The 15638-nt window shown below is 40.4% G+C and overlaps 1 protein-coding gene across 6 annotated transcripts in view; it reads left to right on the forward strand.

Moving 5' to 3' along the window:
- The window catches only part of LOC137339981 (gamma-adducin-like), a 199988-nt gene that overhangs the window by 59229 nt on the left and 125121 nt on the right, over positions 1-15638 (forward strand). For 4 of the 6 annotated variants that reach the window (XM_068002101.1, XM_068002099.1, XM_068002106.1 and 1 more), the window contains one exon: positions 6120-6170. The exons of the other annotated variants lie outside the window; for them this stretch is intronic. The gene's annotated coding sequence lies outside the window, so the exon portion shown is untranslated. The remainder of the gene's footprint in view (positions 1-6119; positions 6171-15638) is intronic. 6 annotated transcript variants of the gene reach the window in all.

The following is a 15638-nucleotide window of genomic DNA, read 5'->3' on the forward strand; positions in this document are numbered from 1 at the left end:
TGAACTGAGTGTTCCTGCAGGAAATAACAAAACATACAACTGAGAAGATAACTTTTGAGTTTTAGTTGCACTATCCTCTATAAAAGATGAATGGTCTCGAAGTTAGTTCTGTACTTGTATAATGCTGTGATTATACACTTAAAGTTTGGCGTACATCCCAGATGTAGAAGCAATATTCTACAATAGAAGGAGTTTAGAGAGTGTTACTCTGTATACTATACTTGTCAGCACATTACCTGTGAACCTGAGTAGTTCATCTTATACCCAGTAGTAAGTCTAAACAGCAAAATTGAATCGCATCGTGACACAGAATGACTTGTTAGGCATTTTGTCAAGTAATAATGTTAATGCAATATCAATCTACCTCCTGACTACCAAGTTGGGTATGTCTCAATGGTAGGGAACCAGTAGCTCTATATGTCCACAGTCCTGGTGTAAATGTAGCATGAAACATATAGCATAGTTGGGCTATTATGTAAGTTAAGACAGTATAAATTGAGTTTATGAGCAAGAGATTAGTCTGGAGCAGCAAGAGACCAGCGATGCGTGGGAAGAGTCTCTCCTTCCACTTAGCCTAGAGTTTCTGAGCTTAAATACCTAAGGACACGTGGTCACGCATGTGAGCTGAGGGGTTCCTGGATTGTATATTCGTGGAAGGGGTCACCCCAGAGGCAGAATGAGTCAGTGAGGAATGTAAGTGGCTAACCATCCATCCATCAGGGTAGGAAGAGGTGATAGGGGCAGTGCAGGGATCCCCTGAGAGTACTGAATTGACACAGGTTTTCAGCATTGACGATCTGACAAAAGCAATAATTTGGAGGAGAGTAGCTATGAGCAAACTCATGGCGCAAATGGTTGTCAAAGTGGGGGAATAGTGAAGTGCAGCAATGCAGAAGTAAAAGGGGATTTCACAGCCAGGTGCTTTTATTGTCATAAGTGTCCTGAATGGTGTGTTGCCTCCCAATTGCCAAGGTAAGGGATATAACTGAACAGGTGCAAATGATTTTGGAGAGGACAGGGGAACAGCCAGATGTTGCGGTTCATGTTGGAACCCATGACATGAAAAATAGAATTGAGGTCCTGCAAAGGGAGTTTCAGGAGCTACAACATAGATCCAAGTGCAGGGTAGTAATTTCAGGATTACTTCTGGCGGTGCACACTAATCATTATATGCATAGCAGGATATAAGGGGAAACTGTTCGGCTGGAGAGGAGGAAAAGGTCCACATTCCTGGGACATTGGAATGGGAGTGGCCTGTGCAGGATGCATGGGGTTTAGGAAAGGAAAAAGACAAAAACAGGAAAGTCATAAAGAACTGACCAAGAGGAGGAAAGAAAAGGTTAGGTTGCCAAAAACATGACGCTGGTCATGTCTGTTTGTTTATTTGTGAGTCTGACAATTCGTGTTAGAGAACATTTCAGCTGAGTCTGATCCTGATCTCAACCAACACATATGCTTTTCTAGTGTAGGTCACCGAATAGTAATTTGGAGTAGGAGTGTTGCTGGTTTTTCCCTCTCTCTCTGGAGTCCAGGGATATGGAGGTGAATTGTCTTCCATTGTAACCCTGACAAAGATTGGCTGCCTCAGAATTGACAAGTGATTGAACCTAAGTTTTTTTAAAATATAATTTATGTCGCTGTGTTGATTGTCAACTGAGCTATCGAGCTCATACACTACATGGCAGAATTTTTCTCAAACTGTGTATTGTAGAAGAAGTACATGTAAATTGGCCCAGGTTACTTGGCTTACAGTAGAATCACTCATATTTAAACAAGGAATGGTTTCTGGATCAGCTGGTGTTATTGATATCTAGGCTGTGTGAAGATAATGTTTTTCTTACGTTCCAGTTGTATTAAGTCACCTAACTGTTTTTCCAAATGTAGTCATTGGTTATACAAGAAATAGATTTGTATTTATTTTTCATCTGTACTGCGTGTCATTGAAATTTAACACGCAATGGAAGACATAGTTTTATGAATGTGACCAGTTCATTTACTAAGAACATTTATACTTTGCAGCCATTTCTCTGAAAGACTTCTGGTTTAGTTGGGTAAAAGACTTGGTTTTAAAAACACAATCTGTTCCTAGGCAGCAGACAATATCCAATAGTCTTTTAAAAACCATTGAAGTATGAATATATCCTAGTTTTCTGTGCTGCTGGCTAAGAGCTGTAGGCAAATAGGCTGATGTCATTGTTTGATGCAAGTTTTATTTCTTGTGGCTTCCACGTATTTGTTGTAGAGATACCTCCTCATATAATCCATCTTTTATAATGCCAAGGGTTCAAAATAGGTTTAAGGTGGGGGAGAGTAGCTGTAATTTTATTGGAAGTAACTTGAATTTAAATTCCCATTCTTCTTAGCTGTGTATATAATTGACTGGAAATCTTTGTAGATTTACAATTTAGATATTTGCTGTGTAGAACAAGTGTTGGTGAAATACGTAGAACTTTGCTATTAAGTTTGATTGTGCTGGAAAATAATTGGCCCATTGCATTACTGTCATCATTGGCACATTGGATTGCCATTTTTTTAAAAAAAAAAGATTGCTGGGAGACCTGGAATCCCCACCAGACGCAGGCTGGTGCGCTCTTGCTTTCTAGTTTGCTCTCGTTCTCGCTCTCCGGCTCTCGCCTTCGCTCCCCACTGGCCTTCCATTCCACCTTTTCTTTTTTCTCCTCTTTCTGTCTCTTGCTTTATCTTTCTTGTTCTTTTCCTTGCCATTTTTTCTTTCTTTTCCTGTGCCTCAATCTCTTTCTCCTCTGTCTTCACTCTTTACCCCCTCCTTCCTCATAAAGAAATGGTTTAACATCTCTGGCCTCATGTTGACTTCTATTTTCAGACATAGGTGGTGGTATACAAAAGTGGTCCAGTGTGTTATTTCCCTGGATTAAACCTTCAAACACATTTTCTAATTTTATTTTGTCTTTGCTCAGCAATATTTTATGCTGTGCTTTTCAAAGGAATGGGGCAGATTAAATTATTAAATCTCAGCCTCTGAGTTTTATCTAACTGAAAACTGCTTGTTTTATGTCTAAATTGAGCTGTTCTCTTCATAGAATATGATAGAACATTAGAGAGAGAAAATGTACAGTAAAAATCTTAGTGTTTGTAGCCAATCCTCCAAAGTCAAATTTTTGACGAATCATTAATCAAGCTTGTACTGTATTTTCATATTCAGTCACCTATCCTTATTATGAATATATGGAAATGACACAGGAAAAGATCATCTGCTCCATCAAGCCTGCCCCACAGTTCTGATGCTTGAGGCATTACGATTAAACACCCCTTACCTGCCAGCAGCTATGTCATTTCTGGGGAGAGGCAAAAAACCCCAGAAAAATCCAAAACCAATTAGGATGAAAAAGAATCTACCCTTTTGGATGGTCATATCACGCCCAGGAGACCACATTGACCATGCTTATATTACCTAGTATTTCACCTACCTTTTTATAAGAAGTGATCTCCACCCCAGCCACGAACTGATCCAGCTGTCTTTTAAAGGTATGCAGAGAGTGAGCACTCGTTGCATGAACCAGCAACTTGTTCCATAGGTCTACTATTCTCTGGGAAGAGAAGAACTTCCTAGCCTTACCTTTGTGTAACTTGTATGCATGATCCCTGGTCTTTTACAATCTATTGAGTTGAAATAATTTATCAATAGGAACACAATCTAGCCCTTTAACTATTTTACATACATCTATCAAATCGCCCCGAAGTCTACACATCTCTAAAGTGAATAGACCATTTTTTTAAAGCCTATCTGAGTGACGACGGCTGTTTAAGCAGGGTATCATTCTTCTGGCACTCCTGTGAACTTTTCCCAAAACCTTCTATCACCCACCATGTGAGGGGACCAAAACTGGACGCGGTATTCTAAATTTGGTCTCACCAAGGTCTGATACAAGAACAAAATGGTATCCTTTGTTTTATATTGAATGGTCCTGTTAATGCAAGCAATACCCAATATGCTTTGACGATGGCCTCTCAGCATTGGTCACAAACTTTGAGAATTATGAAGTACAATGCCAAGATCCTTTTCCTTTCTCAACTGATTTCAGTTCTGTTCTATGTAAAGTGTAAGTGTAAGTATACTTGGTGTTGGTCCTGACCAAATGCATAACATTGCACTTGTCTAGGTTAAATACCATTTGCCAGCATTTGGTCCATTCCCCCAGTGGAAATTGCTTGCAGAAATTTGTTCTTCACAGTTCTAACGCTTTCACAAATTTTCCTATCATCTGTGAACTTGCGGATCATTTCCCCAACACCTATAATCTAGGTCATTTATGAAGATAGGGCCATTGCTTTTTACTAACACCCGATCCCTGTGGGACACCACTGGTAACCAGCCTCTAAGCAGATCCACAACTGTTAATAACAACATTTTGGCTATGGGAATGCAGCCAATTCTTAATCCATTATAGCTTCCCACTGACTCCACAAGATCAGTGAAGGTCAAGCTCTCCCTCTTGTACCTTTCACAATCTCAGATTTTTTATAACATCCATACCTGTCAAAATGAATTCAACAATTCTGAAAAATAATTACAAAATTTATTTTTGCCTGTCCAATTTTCCAATACCTGTAGCTGCTTGCCCACACACATGATGTTCTTTCTCTCAGGCTTAAAACCTATCTTCTGCTTCATACCCATAATCTTCACCTCCTCTTTCCTCCTGATGTGTTTTGCCACTCTGTATATGCACAGCCTGTGCTGGGTTTTGGGTCCATGCACATACTCGAACTAAATATCAATTAATGTTGCTTGCACATGCACTCTCAAAGTAAATGAGATCTAATCGGAAAGAAGGGGAATAGAGAAAAAAGGCATTTGACGGGGAAAGTGAAAATGAATGGTTGGCAGAAAAGTCATGAGAAAAGAATGTGAAGAGGAAAAGAGTAGAGAGGGAAATTTGAGTGAGAGAAAGCGACTCTGTAGGTGTGAAAGTTATACAGAAAAAATTAGAGTGGGAGAGAAGTAAAGAGAACGTTATAGGAAGGCAATTGTTTTTCTCCTTGAGCAATGGGCGATTACTTAGTAGTTTTAGAAATGTTTAATTATGAAAGTGGATGTAACCCAACTCCAGGTGCAAGATTAATCCACTGAAACCTTTTCCTAAACCATTCAGGATGTGCATCTGAAACTTTAGCAGTAACAATATGATTTAAAGTGAAAGGAATTGCCCTTTTAGAGATGGTTATATGGGATTAGTGAACAAATTAGTAGCTTCATGCTTCTTGCCCAAAGCCACATTATAGAACTTGATCTGAATATTTGAGGGTGCTGCAGTACTTTAAAGTAAATGAGATGGCATTGTCTTCAGAGGTGCCAGAATTCATCTGAAGATGTGGTGTTCACTGGCATCTTTGGAGGAAACGGTGGCAAATATAAATATTACTGAAGGAGGAAGAAACCATCTATTCTGGTCACGAGGATGCTGAGTAACTCTGCTTATCCACGTAAGCCACTGATGTAGTTTCTCACTCACTGGCTTGTACGAACCTTCCTCAGACATCATGGGAGGCCAGCAGTCAAAAATAACATTGTGAATAGCAACTTTCAAACTTAGCAGTAGTTACCCCTGTACTATGGAATCTGTTCCACAGCATCAAAACCTCAGTCTATATTTTCGGAACCAATTCAAGGGCATAAAGATTTTTGTTGACAATTTAACATTCTGTTGTGGGTAGATTCGCGAAAAGACAATAGAGTCTTCTGTATTTTTTATGCCGTAAATTTGTGCTTAGTGAACATCTGTTCCTAGATTTTTTTTTCTTCTGTTTTATTCTTAGTCCTGATGCCTCTGTCAAAAAATAATATACCGTAGGCATACTGACCGTATCAATATAAGGAGAGGAGAGAAGTCTATTAGGCAGCTATTATTGACTGCGAATGACTCCTGGAAGGAAAGGTCTTTGAATTATTGCAAAGGTCTCCCTGCCTACACCCCATAGCTTTCTGACAATCCCTTCAAATAAGAAAAAAAACCTTAAACTTGGACTTTTATGACACTCTCATAAAACATCTAAGGAAAGCCCTGGCTGCTGGTCACTATAAACACACGCTATTTAAATGGTGAGTTTTGGAAGGTACTAATTCATTGTTTTTATTACAGGTGAACAAACATTGTGAAAACTGGATGAAACTGATTTAATTTTATATAAAGGTGAGCAAATTAACCATTTTTCTGTGGTCATGATTGCTATTGTAGGTGAATTTTTTCCTTCTCCAACTTTCTCTTTGACTCGTGGTGGAGATAAGATCTAAAAAGTGTTAGCAGTGCTCTTATAGCTTGTCCAATTGGCTGTTCTTTCATGAGAGGCTGGACAATGAGTGTTATATGTTGCTGCTGTAGTTTTAAAAACAATTGAATCTAAAGGAACTGCAACATGAATGCATCATTCCATCTTCACCTGTATTTGAAGATTATCTCTCGAATGACCCAGGTTTGCACATTTAGAAGGTTAGTTGTATTTTTTTTCCTCCAGTAAGATACTGACCTGCTTACTGTGAGGTGGTCATGATCTGTTGAATGGAATGTATACTAATAAGTTTCATAATTTTCTTCCTCTTCCAAGTATACACTTTCAGATCCTGAAATGTGGTCACCCAGCTTATTTAGTGTAACAGTTTCGATAGCTGTAGGAAAAATCACTGGTTGTATGTTTTGATGTCTTGTGACATTCTTCATGCATAACCCTAATTGCTCCAAATACTATAACAATACTGCTAGTGACTGATCTGTAGCCACCAGTACTTCACCTGTATGTTGAACGGGTTTCCAGGCACAATCCAAATTTGGAGGAATAAAATCTAGAATTGACCTGAACAACACAACAGTATAGGTGGCCATAAGATAAATTGACACCATTACACTTCACTGAAATCATAGTGATAATGCTTTATTTATTTGCCCTTATTCCAACACCAAAAAAAATCATTTTTTTGCCGCCTCAAAAAACTGCTGTTTCATGCTGGGTATCGATTTAGCAAACAATACTGGGGCCACTCACGTACGAGACTAGATGGTGAGTACGAGCAAGCATGCTTTTTGAAGCTCTATCCTGTCCTTACCTGATATGAACATTGTCCAACAGAGGTCACTAGATCAGGAGTAGGAATGCTGGCTGACTTTCTTCTCCCCCCCCCCCCCCCCCCCCCAACCCCTACCATTTTCCCCTCCTGTTCTCTCACTTCTCCAAGCCCAAGGGATCTGAGGCCAATTTTAACACACCAACTGTTACACTGCTGAGATCAATATAAATGACCTAGGCCTAAGGTTTAATTTGGAACCTTGCCAATCTGTAAATTCAGTACTATACCGTGCAGTGCTGTTACCATTTGAGCCACCAGAACAGCTTCATCTCATTTTTCCTTGTAGAAAAAATGAAAATTCATGACTGTTTATGTGCTGAAAATAATTTACTTACTGGATAAATTAATTCCCTTTTCTCTAACCAGTACACAGCTATATATTTTTTTTATTCATTCATGGGATGTGCGCGTTGCTGGCGAGGCCGGCATTTATTGCCCATCCCTAATTGCCCTTGAGAAGGTGGTGGTGAGAGCCGCCTTCTTGAACCGCTGCAGTCAGTCTGGTGAAGGTTCTCCCACAGTGCTGTTGGGAAGGGAGTTCCAGGATTTTGACCCAGTGACGAAGAAGGAACGGCGATATATTTCCAAGTCGGGATGGTGTGTACCTGTATAGATGTATAAAATCCATGTTGCATTTAATTTTATTGCAGAGCCAAACGACAACTTTCAGTGGATTAAGATGGACATGTTACATAAGTGTTTGAAACCACAAAAAACAATAAAAAATGTTTGCAGGCTTTTCTGCAGCATTGCAAGTTGGAAATAATTTTCATCTATAAATCAAAAATAGCTGTAGCTTTAATGTGCCCAGTGTATCCTTTAATGATAGTTCCCTTAATGACTGACTATCACATTCGGTTAACTCCAACCACTTGAATTTAATGATGGGAATCCAGCAGCTTAAATAAATGAACATGAACTCGAAATCAGATGATACAGCTGTTCTCAACTGAAATCTATGACCATGGTCTTCACAAATTTTAATTAGACAAAATTGTGAAAACACAGTTCATATTGCTCTATCTTTGATGCAACTATCACCTGCCTTTTGAAATATTACAGCATTTTGCAAGGTTTAATACATAAGTAATTTTACTTCAGAATTTTCATGGATGTTATTTTAACAGTTCATTTGGCGTTGCTGCTTTTGTTTAATCTCATTAGTATATATCGCACAAATAATTTTTACCTTAAATTTGGGACATGCCCTAGCAAGATACAGTTCTATATTTGACTACTTTCTCCAAGTATGGTTATAGCACACTGTTGGGATGGATACATTTTTGATAGTCATTGGACATTTAAGGACAATAGAATTCTGAGCTGGACAATCTATACGATCACGAGTTTTCCTAAATTGGTGAGGTATTTATTGAAAAACATTGCCAAAAAAGCAACTTTTTCAGTTACTATCTTGGTTGGATCAAACAGGGCCATTGACTCATCTCTCGAATCTCTGTATTTAAATCAAGTATGAACATTTAAAAGAAAGAGAAACTTAATTTCATACATACTGGAGTTGTTGGACTCGGGTTAATTGGGTCACATTAACTGTTCTTCACACCATCTCATCAAAAATACTGAGGAAATTTTAAAAATTCATTTGAGAATTATACTGCTGATCGTGGTGCTTAACAGAAAAAAGAACTTGCTTTAACTACACACACATATGATGTCTTGTTTCTGGATTCCGTTCTGTTTTCTTCTGGAAGGTGCTATGACAATTACAGTTACCATGTTCAGAACAACTTGGCTACATGTTTTTTTTAAGTAGTGTGACCTTGTGCACAGTGTTCTCTGCACATGTCAACTTGCATTCATGCTACTTTGAACCCAGTAAAAAAAAAGTACAACATTACTGATGCTGACTTTTCCTGCAACCCTGTAAGGGAAATGAGGCAGCCCTACAATCTCTGGAAATGCCGAGACCCACGTGAATAGATGTTTTTCCCCCAATATCCCCGGAGGCAGCAATACCTGCAGACAATTTTGAATGCACACATTGTGCATTTCTGTATCATAAAATATATGGTACTGACCACCTATCAATGTATGAGTAGGCCTAAAAATAAGTAATTACAAATTCCCCATCAAAATGAAATTGTGGGTCACATCTGTTGCTGATCCATGTGTTTCATGTTGTGTTTAGCAATCTAAATGCTGCCTTTAATGATGCAGCTGCCTTATTTGCTGCCTACTGACCTGAACAGACTTTCATCTTCATCAAGAGGAAGAGTGCAATCGTGAATCACACCGTTGTTCTTGCTGTCAGTGCTGTATAATTTGTCCTGCAGTGTAAATGAGGCAGATTTCACAGCATTGGCAGCCAAGATTATTGCACAACTGCTTCATGAACACAACATGAAACGCATAGTTTGGCAGCAGATGCAGCCTGCAGTTTCACACTTATTTTAATGGAGAATTTCTGATTGCCGTACAACCTCAATTAGAGAGAACCCATATATTCAAGGTTTCACTGAAAAGGATACTTTGCCTACATAATAAACCTGTGTACTTAGTAACTTATGTGAAACATTTGGAGACATTTTGTTAAGTAGGAACTCTATAGATACAAGTAAATACTAATATTAAAAATACAGCCCAGACCACAGTTTATTTAAACCAAAACCTTGATGAGGACCTAGCTGCTAATAAAAAAAGCAAGTTAGCAGAATTTAATCAAAACTTATATCTGGGTTAAGCAGCAATATATTGTTTAAAGGTGTCGATAGTAATTTAAAAATAAATTTGTTGGACTATAACCTGGTGTTGTAAGATTCCTTACATTTGTTTAAAGGTGTAATTGTGGTTTGATTTATTTATATAATTTGAAAACAAGTCAACAGCTCCCAGACTCAATGGGCACTGTTGCTACATCAGGGAGTTTTGCAGGCTAAGTTTTCAGAGTCTAGCTCTGAAAACACCATTTGTACAGATTCGAAATCTTGCAAATGAAGAGGAGATAAGCATATTCTATCCTCCACTAGTCTCTTGACCTAGCTCAACTGCTGCTCTACAAGCCCTGACTCCCATGAATTCTTCTGAACAATATTAAGGCATATATTCTAAGTTGCACTGTATAGATTTATAGCCTTGCTCATACTTAAATGGGTAGTTTTCACAACTAGATCCTTCATCAAGGTTTTGGTTTAAATAAAGTATGGCATGAACTGTATTTTTAATAATATTTACTTGTACCTACAGAGTGCGTCGAGCAGTTTTTGCTCACAGCAGGTCCTACAAACAGCAATAAAATGAATGAAAGGTTAATTTACTATTGCTCTTGCTTGGAGTTCTTCAAATTGTACCATGTAGTCTTGACATCCATCTGAACTACACGAACGGGTAGATGGGGCTTCGATTTAATGTCTCATCCAAAGGACTGTATTGATGTGTCTGCCTAGATTATGTGTTCAAGTTCTGGATTGGGATTTGAATCTATAACTTTCCAACTGAAGTGTGAACCCACCTACTGAGCCAAGCTGCAATTCCGTACAGCTACAAAAGAGGCAAGTGCTGCAGACTTATCCTGTTGACAGCTAATAATAGCCCAATTAATAGTTGGATGTACTTATAGGCACGACTTATCAGGTTTTATATATATATATATATATATATATCTGTATTTTTAAGGTAACTTGAGCCTTCCTCTTTACAAAAAATACAATATCCTTTTATTGGAAATGGTAAACACTTAACTACTACCAAAATACTATGTGGTGGCATATTTTCAGTTCTGTGGTTTGACTTTTGAAAACATGGAAATATGTTAAGGGAATGGTTTGGTTATTTTCAGCTAAACATATTACTTAATATTTAAGCTCAAATTTAATGCATCATGTGGCAGACGCACCTTTTTTTTCATTTAATCACACACTTTTTCATAAAGTGATACTCCTTTTAATATCACTCTTCTAATACCTCATTCAAGCTAGAATTTTTTAATAAGATTTGAGGTGGGGGAGGATGCCATAGCGCTTCCCCAGTGGCTTAGTTTGTAAAAGCACTCCCTAGTGTGTGGCTAATATAGACCAGGAAGGTCTGAGGTTTGATCCATTCTCATACTGTGTTAGGTGATCTTGGTCATGGATGCATTATGGGCCACAACAATTAATCTCAGTGCCTGTGGTGCTGGGTGGGGAGGGGGGTGGGGTGGGGGTTTGAAATCACAGAGACTTTCTCTTGATCCCTATCCAATGATTTCTATTGCATTGTGCGCATGTGCGGACACCAGGTGAGGGCTGGAGCATTCGAGTTTTTTTTACTCCCGAGCTTCCAAGCTGGGCCCACGTAGTTATCCCTTTCCATTAAAATGAATGCCGCTACTTTGCGGTGTGCACAGCATCTCATTAGAATACATCACCAGTGTGGCTCATAATGCAAGCCGTACCCTGAATGGTGGGTCTCTGGAGATAGGCAAAACATGACATTAAAACTAAAATTCTTTCTAACAGGGAGGAGATATCTGTTCAATTTTTTTTTAAAAAAGCATATGACTAAGTGTTGTGTGCAGAAGTCTAAGTATTTCCTCAATTTCTTTGAGATCTAGATTGGTGTTGGCTGAAATTCTTGGAAATCTACAACAGTCCATTGAATTATCCAATAATTTGAATTAAGTGATTTCATACTAGACTAATGTTTTAGTTACAGTGCTGCATCCATAGCCGACCCCGATTCCAGCAGCAGTGCTGTAATATAAATGAGGTGGCACTAGTGCCTCCAGCAATACACAGCTTGACCTGAGTAGGTATTTTTTTCTCGCACAGGCTGTCATTTTCTTCTGGCTTTGGGCAGGATCGTGCAGATTTTTTTAACGTTGCGTTTGCAACCTTTGAACAGTTCCATATGTAGTCTTTCATATATCACTGAACAGATTCAGCTGGAAGCGGCTCTGAAATAAAATCACAACAAAACAGTGTTCTGTATGCTTTATGGAATTCAAAAAAAAAAGTTACTTTCTTTCCCTTCCACCCTTCCCCCTTGCATTTTTTCAAGTAAACAGTAGGGTGGTTATGAACAAGCAGAAATACTTCTCTCAATTGCAAGAATGGGAAAAAAAAATACTTTCAAAAGCTTAGGTAAAATTAAGTCTTCCGGGCGTGGACTAGGGTTTCCAACTCTGGACGTATTCCTGGCAGCTTGGCCATGTGATAGTCACGTGACATTCAATTGCTACAATTTGTAAATGTTTTTGCATTTACCTGATAAAGGTTGGGGCCCCTGTACTTCAGTGTCTTTGCTTGCAGTTTCTTTCTTCTTAAACCGGGATTTAGGTCGACATTTCCGTCTGTGGGGCAACCAACCCTGGGGAAATTCCAGTGTGGATTGAATGGCTGGTTGGTTGAAACCAAAAATGGGTAGCACTTTGAGCATTTGGGAGATGGCCAGGATGGTGTGGGACAGGAATTGAGGGTGGCAGGCATGAACCACGCATACTAAAATACCTGTCTCCTGGGTCGCAGGCAGCAGCACCTGGGAGATAAGTCGGCCATCCCGGGAGACTCCCAGGCTGTACGGGAGGGTTAGAAACTCTGTTAATTAGAATGACAGGGAGATGAACCCATTTTATATCCATTAATTCCGTTAACACGTTTTTAAAAAAAACCAATATTCCTCCCCTAAGTTAAAGATAATTGGAGTGAAATTGCGAAAGGCATAGGACAGGTAGGTATTTACCCTCTGTGCACTGCTCGTAGGCAGCCCAAAGATGGTTTCCCCGTACTGTCCAGGCACTCCCAGCACAGATCTTTGAAATCCTCCCTCTCCACAGACCTTTCCCCATGTATTTCAGCCAATCATGTTGGAAAAGAGTGCCAGTTTTCTCCCCAGAGAAGTTCATAGCTGCAAGTAAGTGAAATGGTTACTTTGAAACTTCATCTTGTTTAGATGAAATCATAACTGTCCACAACTCGATATTGAAGAGCTGCTGTGAACTAGGGCTTTGCTGTACAAGAGAAACTGGTGTCATTACATGAGACCCAGTAGGAGATTACCTCCCAGAGTTGATCATTCACCTCTTAGCTTTAAAATTTTCTGGGATTTTGATCATCAACCTGACTCAAGATGTGCAATCGTTTGTTTTTGACTCAGTGTGAGTTTGAAGCTCTTATCACATTTGTGTGAAAGCATTGACAGCATAGTTATTAATAGAACTTGTTTGGAACATTTGTTTCCCTTAGGAAAGTTGGGGGGGGGGGGGGGAAGTAATTCTTAACTGAATTAACATAAAAAAGCATCTGGTAATTCCTGTTGTAGAAATTTTGAATTTAGTTGTTTTGACTTTTAACAGCTGTATGAGAAGCCTTAACACGACTGTGTTTATTTTGGTTATCTGTATTTAGTTTCTATTGCACGGCAAGGCTAACCATTCTGTCATCAAACTCGTGCCTTTTATCACAGCTTCAGGCATATCCTGTGGGACATGTGTGAAGCGGTCTGCTGTTTACCGTCATTGACTCTTGAAAGATTTCTATTGTAATTGCACTACACTAAACTAAACAGAAATGCAGCACAGAAAGCCGAGACCTATGCTTAAATTACACCATAAATGACCAAGATTCAGTTCCAAGATGTTAGAAGCAATTATATAGATAATGGTCTGTTCTAGTATAACTCAGTACTGAGACTCCATTTGAGTTGCTTTTATACTGCACTTTTATACTGATATATAGCCATACTTACAGAATCATACCTTTCAGCCAATGTCCCAGACTCTTCCATCACCATCCCTGGATATGTCCTGTCCCACTGGCAGGACAGACCCACAGAGATGGCGGTACAGTGATATACAGTCAGGAGGGAGTGGCCCTGGGAGTCCTCAACATTGACTCTGGACCCCATGAAATCTCATGGCATCAGATCAAACATGAGCAAGGAAAGCTCCTGCTGATTACCACCTACCGCCCCCCCTCAGCCGACGAATCAGTCCTCCTCCATGTTGAGCACCACTTGGAGAAAGCACTGAGGGTAGCAAAGGCACAGAATGTACTCTGGGTGGGGGACTTCAATGTCCATCACCAAGAGTGACTCTGTAGCACCACGACTGACCGAGCTGGCCGAGTCCTGAAGGACATAGCTGCCAGATTGGGCCTGCAGCAGGTGGTGAGCATCCAACACGAGGGAAAAACCTATTTCACCTCCTCCTCACATCTACCTGTCGCAGATGCATCTGTCCATGACAGTATTGGTAGGAGTAAGCACCGCACAGTCCTTGTTGAGACGAAGTCCCATCTTCGCGCTGAGGACACCATCCAACGTGTTATGTGGCACTATCACCGTGCTAAATGGGATAGATTCAGAACAGATCGAGCAGCTTCAAAACTGGGCATCCATGAGGCGCTGTGGGCCATCAGCAGCAGCAGATTTGTATTCCAGCACAATCTGTAACCTCATGGCCTGGCATATTCCTCACTCTACCATTACCAACAAGCCAGGGGATCAACCCTGGTTCAATGAGGAGTGTAGAAGAGCATGCCAGGAGCAGCACCAGGCGTACCTAAAAATGAGGTGCGAACCGAGTGAAGCTACAACTCAGGACGACATGCATGCTAAACAGTGGAAGCAACGTGCCAAAGACAGAGCTAAGTGATTTCACAACCAACAGATCAGATCAAAGCTCTGCAGTCCTGCCACATCCAGTCATGAATGGTGGTGGACAGTTAAACAACTAATGGGAGGAGGAGGCTCTGTAAACATCCCCATCCTCAATGATGGCGGAGTCCAGCACGTGAGTGCAAAAGACAAGGCTGAAGCATTTGCAACTATCTTCAGCCAGAAGTGCTGAGTAGATGATCCATCTCGGCCTCCTCCCGATATCCCCACCATCACAAAAGCCAGTCTTCAGCCAATTCGATTCACTCCATGTGATATCAAGAAACAGCTGAGTGCACTGGATACAGCAAAGGCTATGGGCCCCGACAACATCCAGGTTGTAGTGCTGAAGACTTGTGCTCCAGAACTAGCCGTGCCTCTAGCTAAACTGTTCCAGTACAGCTACAACATTGGCATCTACCCGACAATGTGGGAAAATTGCCCAGGTATGTCCTGTCCACAAAAAGCAGGACAAATCCAATCCGGCCAATTACCGCCCCAACAGTCTACTCTCAATCATCAGCAAAGTGATGGAAGGTGTCGTCGACAGTGCTATCAAGCGGCACTTACCAATAACCTGCTCACCGATGCTCAGTTTGGGTTCCGACAGGACCGCTTGGCTCCAGACCTCATTACAGCCTTGGTCCAAACATGTACAAGAGCTGAATTCCAGAGGTGAGGTGAGAGTGACTGCCCTTGACATCAAGGCAGCATTTGACCGAGTGTGGCACCAAGGAGCCCTAGTAAAATTGAAGTCAGTGGGAATCAGAGGGAAAACTCTCCAGTGGCTGGAGTCAAACCTAGCACAAAGGAAGATGGTAGTAGTTGTTGGAGGCCAATCATCTCAGCCCCAGGACATTGCTGCAGGAGTTCCTCAGGGCAGTGTCCTAGGCCCAACCATCTTCAGCTGCTTCATCAATGACCTTCCCTCCATCATAAGGTCAGAAAG

The sequence above is a fragment of the Heptranchias perlo genome, chromosome 21 (genome assembly GCF_035084215.1).
Source record: "Heptranchias perlo isolate sHepPer1 chromosome 21, sHepPer1.hap1, whole genome shotgun sequence".
Classification (NCBI taxonomy): Eukaryota; Metazoa; Chordata; class Chondrichthyes; order Hexanchiformes; family Hexanchidae; genus Heptranchias; species Heptranchias perlo.